Raw genomic sequence first — 8,587 nt, forward strand, 5'->3', positions numbered from 1 at the left:
CCTGGCGGGACCCTCCCCCGACTCAGAGGGGGGAGGCGCAGGCCGCGGTAGGCGAAGAGCGGCGCTCGGCCCCACCGCGGGGCCGACAGACCTCCTCTCGCGCGGGAGAGAAGGCTCCGCCTAACACGCACAAGGGCATGCAGTCACCCTGACACAGGTGGCCACTACGCGCACAGGAGGGGCAGCGACTGGGGGGTTCCGGTACCCCAAGGCACCCTCTCGGATCGCTAGAGAAGGCTTTCTCACCAAGGGCGCACCGCCCCCCACCCAATTCGTCCCCCCCATCGGGACCCGCCAGATAAAAGGCGTTTCTTCCCGGGGCCACCAGGGCCCGGGGCGGGGGAGAAAGGTCCACGGCAACGGAGTGACACAGGGCATTCCTGAGCATTCGCGGTCAGGGCCCACAACGAGGGCCACCTGCCTTCCCCACGCGCGGTTGCTCGTGTCGCCGCCCGGAAGGAGCGCCGCGCCTCCGGGTGAGGCCCGAGAAAAACCGAGGCAAAACACCGGCAGCAACGCGCTGGGCAAGAAACCGACAGTCCTCGCTCAGAGGGAGTTTTGGCCAAGCGCCACGGCGCCGGCTCGGCCCGCCACGATCGCTCAACTCGCCCCACCAAGTCAGCCCCCCGCACCCCTCCGGGCAACAGCGGCCCGTTGCGGGGCGGGGACGACAAGGCGCCCGCTCCCCGCAGCGGGGGGAACGGGTGTGCCTCCCTTCACCGATTCTGCCACCCGCCCACCTCGGGCAACTCCGCCAACGGCGGCGACCCAAAGGGGGGTCCGCTGGGAACAGGGAACGGCGCCACCACTCGGCTTCAGGCACCTGAGACGACCTGGAGCGCTCCAGGGGCACCACGGAGGGCCAGGCGCCACGCGCTCAGCACGCCCAGGCGGCGAGCAGCGTGGCGTCGGGTGCAGCCCCCCCAACCACAGGGAGGCCGCCCACCACAACACAGCCAAGAGAGGCCAGCGAGAGTGTCCGCTGTGTCAGCCGACCCCGGTCCCGCAGCGACGGGAGGCCGGGATCGGGCCGGAGTCCGCACCCCTCTGCAACCCCCCGCGCCGCCCACAGGCGGGAAAGGAGGAGCATGGGGCCCGCAGGCAGAACGAGAAGAGCGGTCCCACTCACCAGGAGTGTCCGTCCCTCGTCTGACACGGCTTAGGCCCGGCCCGGGAGAACGCGACATCACCACATCGATCGGTTACCGCCACACGAGGCAGTCCTGGGGTGAGGAGGGAGCTGGGGAAACGCCCGGCGAGGACAGCGACCAGAGGAGGACCTGCTTCAGCCTCGCCAGCACCCCTCCCCCACCTCTCCCAGGGAACAGGCAGCCGGACAACCCACAAGGGGAAAAGGGAACGCCTGACACGCGGCACGGAGCCTTGCGAGGGTGGGTTTGTCACGGCCACGGCCGGGTGCCCGCAGCGGGGAGCGCACGGGGTAGAAGACCCACGCCGCCTCCCCACGCCGCCCTCGGGTGCCAGAGACCGGAGGTGGCGCCACAGCCTGAACCACACCTGGATGCACGAGAGCCGGCGCGCAGGCCCAGGCAGACGGCTCGAGCAAGCAGGCGGGCAAAGGGCGGAGTCGGGCTCGGCTCGGCGTCACCGCCAAGCCCGGAGCCACGCCAGCCAGCGGCGACGAGGCCCAAGTCTCTCTTACAGGATGACAACCGCCACACCAGAACGTGTCAGCACCTACCTGGCAGCAAAAAGTACCTCTTTCAGGAGACAAAAATAACCGCGTTGGCAGGCGGGGCCGAGCCACAGGTCACTGGGACCTTCTGGGACCCTGGCCCGGCCACGGGCCCCAAGCATCTTCCCATCACCGCCAAGCAACCCCACCCCCGGAAGTCCCCGGGGGCCATCTGGTCGACCCCGGGACCGACCGACCGACCGACCGACCGACCGGGGAATCGCGGGATGGGGGGGGGGGATGGCCGGGTAGGCCCTGCCCCGTTACACGTTCGCCCGTCCACGGGTCGTCTCCGGGTCGGGACTTAGAAAAATAAAACACTCCGCGCTGTCGCCTGCGGAAGCCTCCCCGGACCTCGCAAGACCGGCCCCATGCCAGTCCCCGACCCCCGGCTGGGACTGTTTTGGGGGGGGGGGGGGTCTGAATTGCGCGGAGGCGCCCCCGACGACCGGACCTCAACGGGGATCGCGGGCGCGCCGGCGTTGGCGCCCTATACGGGCTTCCCCTCGCGGCCCGGTCCCCAACTCCGCAGCGGGCCTCGGAAAATCTGGGGAGAAAATCGGGTCCAACGACCGGGAGCACCACGCGTGCCCACGCCCGGGCCCATCGCGCCCTCCGCGGGCTTCCCCTCAAGGCTCAGGACGGTCCTCACCGGCCCGGCCCGGCCCAGCCCGGCCCGACCGCGAAGCGGGAGGGAAGACAAAAGACGCCTGGCAGGGAAGGACCGACGAGCGACCCACGGGGCCACAGTCTCCGGGTGGCGGCCCCGGACGGTCCCCGCGGTCGGGGGTGGGGGGGTGGGAGGGGAGGAAAGCACCGGCGGGTGCTGGTCGACCCGTCCGGGCAGCCCCCCACCCCGGCTCGCTCCCAGGGAGCGCCGCCGCTACTCCCCCATATACCCGGAGGTTCAATCTCCGGCAAGTGCACCAGCCGCCGGCGTCCCGACGACAGCGGGACGATCACGCCAACGTCGCCGGCCTTCTGGAACTCCGCCCCGGGCACCGCGGCCGAATCGCATCCCTTGCCGACGTCGCCGACGCTCCGGAGGGGAAACGCTATATAAAAGCGGCCGCCAGGTGGCGCCCGACAACCGACCGAAACGTCAGCGGGGACAGCTCGCGATCTCGGGGCCGAGAGGGCGCACAGCCGGCGGCCCGGCCGCCCGATCTCGTCCCGGCCCACTCCGGATGCCGCCTCTCGGTCCCAGGCCGGCGGAGGGCGTCCGCCTCGGGAGCTCCCGGCCGGCCGGCACGGCGCGACCCCGGCAGCCCAAGGGACACTCGAAAAATGCATCGGGGCGGCTGCCGCTGAAAAGGCGGGGGAGGGGGGGGGGGGGGCAGACCGGCCACTCGACTCCCCGGCCGGCCGAGGCGGACGTGCGCGGAAAATTCCCCGCACACACCGGGCGGGCCGGGCACGGGCGGCCCAGAGCGGCCCAGGCGGCGCCCGCGCTCCCGGGAGGACTTAGACACATTTCGGCGGGCAGGAAGGGAGGGAGGGAGGGAGGGAGAGACGGACGGTAAAACCGAAACCACGCGAGAGAGTACTCCCAGAACAACAACGGACGGACGAGCCGTTTTTATTCTATTGGGTCAAGCGGGGGAGCGTCTCTCTCGGAAACATAACAAACCAAGCTGCGGGGGGGGGGGGGACAGAAAGAGGGTGATGGATAAACGAACGACCACGGATAAAGCTTAAGCAAAGTCCTTCGCCGCACGGGGCCACGACGAAGTCCAAAGACCACAAACAGGTACGGGGAACATGGGTGCAAGTGCACCGCGTGGCAAGCGACAAGAATATGGCTTTCACCATTACTGTCCTCAATAAACACCACTACGGGCGGCGGTGGCGGCGGGGGGGGGGGGGGGGGGGGATGGAGAACGGAAGGAGTTAATAGCCACTCACTAAAAAATGTCCTGGTTCCCAGAGGACCCTACAGTCCAAAGGGGGGGGGGGTGGGGGGGGGGTGGGCCCCCGCAGGGAAAAGGAAGGTGTCACCGAGACACACCCTATGCCTCCACCCTCTTAGGGTTTGCAGGTGACCCTGAGGGTGACACTGACACGAGACAGGTTAACCGTACAAGGAGCCAACAAATTGATTTCCTACAAGTTTCACGTGACAGGTAGAGCCCCTCCTGAGGAAACCAAGACCCTGAGAAGTGGCCAAACCTAAACGCTTGTATATTGGGTTGAACAAGGAGAAGCGACGGTGGACGACTAACTGAACTACGTGGGGAGGCTAAAGGATGATGAGGATTTTAAAACCAACCAACCAACCAAGATCTGTTCTCCTCTAGAATTCTCTCCACTTCTCCCCCTGTCCTTGAGGATAAGAATGTCACTCCCCTGGTGGCATAGGAAAGACCGGGGGGGGGGGGGGGGGGGGGGGGCGGCACTTCCAGGGAGAAAAGGAGGAGAGTGCTCCGTGCATGCTTCTTGCACCTGCTGGGCAGGAGGGTAGGGGTGGGTGGTTTACTTTGCTTGCTTGCTTGCTTGCTTGCTTGCTGCTGCTTTTTGAAAGCTTCTCTAATGTTTCCTTTACATCTAAGTCTTCCTTTCCAGTTTGGCTTTGGACAGGAGGAAGGCAGGCCACATGTTTTTCTGACACGGTGGAGAACGAAGGGTAAGATGAGTGCGGGCCCGTGCGTATTCTTTTCCGTCAGTCACGTGCCGTGGTGAGCGGAGCATCAGCTCTTGCCGGATGGGTGTCTCATTCCTCCGTGAACCATCAGGCAAGATGTCGGGCAAACACACACAGGGAGACTAAAGGTAGGAAGAACGTAGAGAAGACGGGCGACACGTGCCCGAGTCTCCAGAGCGACGATTTCATCCAGGGCACGGCAACGTCCAAGGTTTCCGGACACCACGTTGACGGACGCTTTGGTGCGTAGGTCACTTTGAATCTACAGTGCCACCCTCCGGTCCATTAGCACGTTGCCTCCGGCTCACGTGAGCGAGCGGTGGTGTCGTCGCGCAAAGAGACTGTGGGACTCGTCCCGGGATGGAACTGGGCCAGAGAGAGGGAGGGACGCCGCAGCCCATCGTTGAGCTTCAGGTGTCTGTAAGAGACCGAGTCTCTAAAGTACACCGAGGCACAGGGCGACCCGCTCGCTCGTGCCTGGACGTCTCTTTGTTCTTTCGAGGGGTCGATATCTGTGAGTGTGGTTTGTTTACTTTCCGGACAAGGCGAAAGAACTCTGAAACAGGAAATATTGGCACAAGGGGTCTGGTGGGATGGGAGGGTGCGGGTCAGTCCACGTACCGAGAACACGGGAGGATCGGGCGTCTGAACAACCAGGCGGAGAGGGGAGTTTAGCCTCGGTCATCACGGCAACCGGCACCTCGACAGAAACCACAGAAGGTGCCCAGGACGAACTGCGTCGCAGGAGCCAGCGTGGGCATTGCCCCACTACCCTCAGCCCTCAGCCCTCAGCCCAGCAGCAGGCAGCAACTGTCGTCCGGGTCCAGGCCGCGCCCCACTGCCCTCTTCTCAGCCAGAGCGGTGCCCGGGAGGGCGGCCCCGGAACAGATACCTCCTCCCCTCCACACACATCTCGCCAACCCCTTGACCGCTTTGCCCGGGATACACAACTCCGCTGTACCCAGGCATGATTTTTCCCGTGGACCGGGGGCCTCCTTGGCCACTTAGGGTGCTCGCACCAAGATGAATCGGGCTAGAGACAGGGACACCTGTGCAGCCCGCTATTGAGCTGAAGGGGCCTCTAGGAGAGGGACTCTCTAAAGTAGCTGACGTACAGGGAGACCCGCTCGCTCGTGGCCGGATGTGTCTTTGTTCCTTTATTTCTTTTCGTGTTCTTTATTATCATGTTTGGTACAATTGTAAGCGGGATTGGGTTGTTTGGGGTTTGTTTTTTCTTTTCTTTTCTAATTTGTCTTTCTGCGGTGTCATTATCGGCGTATACAGACGCAACAGATTTCGGTACATAGAGTTTGTATTTTTCCTGTGGACCAGGGGCCTACTTTGCCGCTTAGGATGCATGCGCCCCCACCCCCTGCCCACCCGCAGCCTTCAGTTCCCCAAACCACTGGAGGACTCGTGGGGGTGGGAGTGGGGGTGAGGGTGGGGGAGGGGTGGGGGGCGGGGATGGGAGTGGCAGTGGAAGGGAGGTTCAGGGCGATTCATTCCAATGGGCCTCATTCAACCCCTTCGTTCAAATGCAGAAAGCTTTCTGTTAAAGTCTGAGCCTGGGGCTTCTCTGCATTGAATGGCTTTCTTCAACTCCCCCAACCCTTAGGCTGCAGTTTCTGAACTACTGGGAGGAAAGGGAGGAAAGGGAGGAAAGGGAGGGAAGGGGGGGGGGGGAGGGAAGGGGGGGAGGGAAAGAAAGAAGGGGTGGGGGAGAGAAAGGGGGGAGGGGAGAAGATGATGTCTGAAGAACTTGCCTTCTCTGGAGCAAAGAGTGTCCCCTCCTTTTCCTAACCCAGGAAACCTCAATAAACCATTTGAGAATCATGGATGTGGAGGATGATATCTTACTATAATGCCTTCCAGGGGTGGGGGTGCAGGTACGTGGAAGGGTAGGGAGTTGGCGAGCGAGCGAGCGAGCGAGCGAGCGGCATGGTGTGGCGTGGTGTGGCCTGCCGAGTCAGAGTCAGAGGGTGGCATGAAACACGTGATGGTGGTGTCTTAGGGTTCAGAGGCCAAACACAGGCATGGGGCAATAAGGGATAGAGGGTGGGGGAGGCCTGACAGGGGACAATTGTGACCCCGGGCGATGGTCCCAGCGGGCACACTCCTGTAAAGCAACACTAACACTCTATTGATTAGCCATTGACCTCTCCTCCCTCTCCCACCTGCTTCCAAAGGGAAACTGAGTACAGTTTCATTCCACAGGCACTGGCTGTTTCACATGCAACCTTTGACGTGCCACTAAAAGGAGGAAGAAAGATGGACACACATGAAACAGCCCCACAGATGGCCTAGAGGGCGTGGGCGGGGCTCTCATCAGTCAAATTGGGAGTCTGAGTCAGGATCCTGGGGTTGTTTCAAAACATGGAATGGAAGGGGCTCCTGGCTGGCTCACTCAGAAGAGCATGCGACTCTTGGACTCTTGATCTCTGTCAGGGTTGTGACTTCAAGTCCCACATCGAGTGAAGAGAATGTGAAAAATGAATGAAGGAATGAAGGAATGGATGAACAAACTTAAAAAAAAAAAAAAAGGTTGTGGGGCGCCTGGGTGGCTCGGTCGGATAAGTGTCCGACTTGGGCTCAGGTCATGATCTCACGGTCCGTGAGTTCAAGCCCCATGTCGAGCTCTGTGCTGACAGCTCAGAGCCTGGAGCCTGCTTCAGAATCTGTGTCTCCCTCTCTCTGACCCTCCCCCATTCATGCTCTTTCTCTATCTCAAAAATAAATAAAAGTTGAAAAAAAAAAAAAGTTTGCAACGTTTATGTCTTTAAAACAAATGGAATCGGTGGGGTGCCTGGGTGGCTCAGTGGGTGAAGCATCCCACGCTTGCTAGATTTTGACTCACGTCATATCTCAGGGTTCGTGAGACCAAGCCCTGCATTGGGTTCTCACACGGACAGTGCAGAGACTGCTTGGGGTTCCCTCCCTACCCCCCCTATACCTCCCCCATAAACCAATAAATAAACATCAAAAACATAAATCTTAAAACACTACAACAAATGGAATGGAAAGAGAGAACGCAACGAGGAGGATGTGAATGTTGCACCTAATACCACTGAACTCTACGCTTATATATGGTGAAAAATCTCAATTGTAGGTGATGTCTACTTCTAACCACAACTGAAAGGAAAACGACAAAACACCGGTCCTTGGCTCACAGTAAGGGAATTCCTGGATTTGGTCCGAGAGGGCCTTCTCATCCGCCGTGTGGAAAACTATGGAATGGTTTCTTCCTCTCCAGGCCGATGACCATTGCCAACGACAGTAGGTGTAGGTGCTGTCCTCCTACCTGTGAAGGAAAGGCAGGAAGAAGTGTAGCATTTAAAAGCATCTTTTAAACGCTGTCCACCTTTCCCAGTTTGTCCCCTCACTATGTCTTGCTTACCTTTTATAGCATTTACCCTATGTCGATGCAAAATGAACGAGCCTTTTTAAAAACAATTTTAAAGAGGAAGGAAAAGAGTTTCATTGGAGCCCAAGTTAGGAGGGCTGACGGGGATACGCAATCTTCACAAAGCAGGTCAGTCATCTGGGGAAGGCCTCACATTGGGCATACATACAGCTTACCAAAAAAAAAAAAAAAAAGGAAAAACAGGGCACGGGGGCGGGGGGGGGGGGGGGGGGGTTGGCCGCAGATGTTAGGAATCATCATGAGGAGAAAGAACACATTCCAGAAAGTTACAGACTTTATCTTCTGTTTTTAGTATGTGCAAGGCTGTATGACTTCAATCTTATGGCGACCAGGAAGGTTTTTGTATTGTTTTCTTTTGTTTCCCTTATCTTTATAAGCCGCCTTTGGAAGCCCCCTTTTTTAGTTAGTTATGTTTAAGAAAAAAAAAATTTTTTTTTTTTTTTTTAACAAACCAGACATACAATCTGTGCTCAGGACAGAAAAAGAGCTCATGCTTTGAGGTTTTCTGGAGTCCCTTTGACCTCGGTAAATATTAAATGTATAGCTTCCCTGGGAGAGCACCAACATAAAAAGTTTAGAATTTCCTTTATCATTTCCCCGTCTTGATCGATAATCTTTCCTCAGAAATCACGGACGATCAACCTGATGTTTTTATGTCCCTCAGTGCCAGGTGACTGTCTTGTCTGCCCTGGGTGTGTCCCTCCTTGCTAGGTATGAGAGAGAGAGAGAGAGAGAGAGAGAGAGAGAGAGAGAGAGAGAGAGAGTGTGTGTGTGTGTGTGTGTGTGTGTGTGTGTCTGTAAACACACATATATGTCTTTGAACCACCTA

The sequence above is a fragment of the Panthera onca genome, chromosome E1, assembly GCF_046562875.1.
Source record: "Panthera onca isolate mPanOnc1 chromosome E1, mPanOnc1 haplotype 2, whole genome shotgun sequence".
Classification (NCBI taxonomy): domain Eukaryota; kingdom Metazoa; phylum Chordata; class Mammalia; order Carnivora; family Felidae; genus Panthera; species Panthera onca.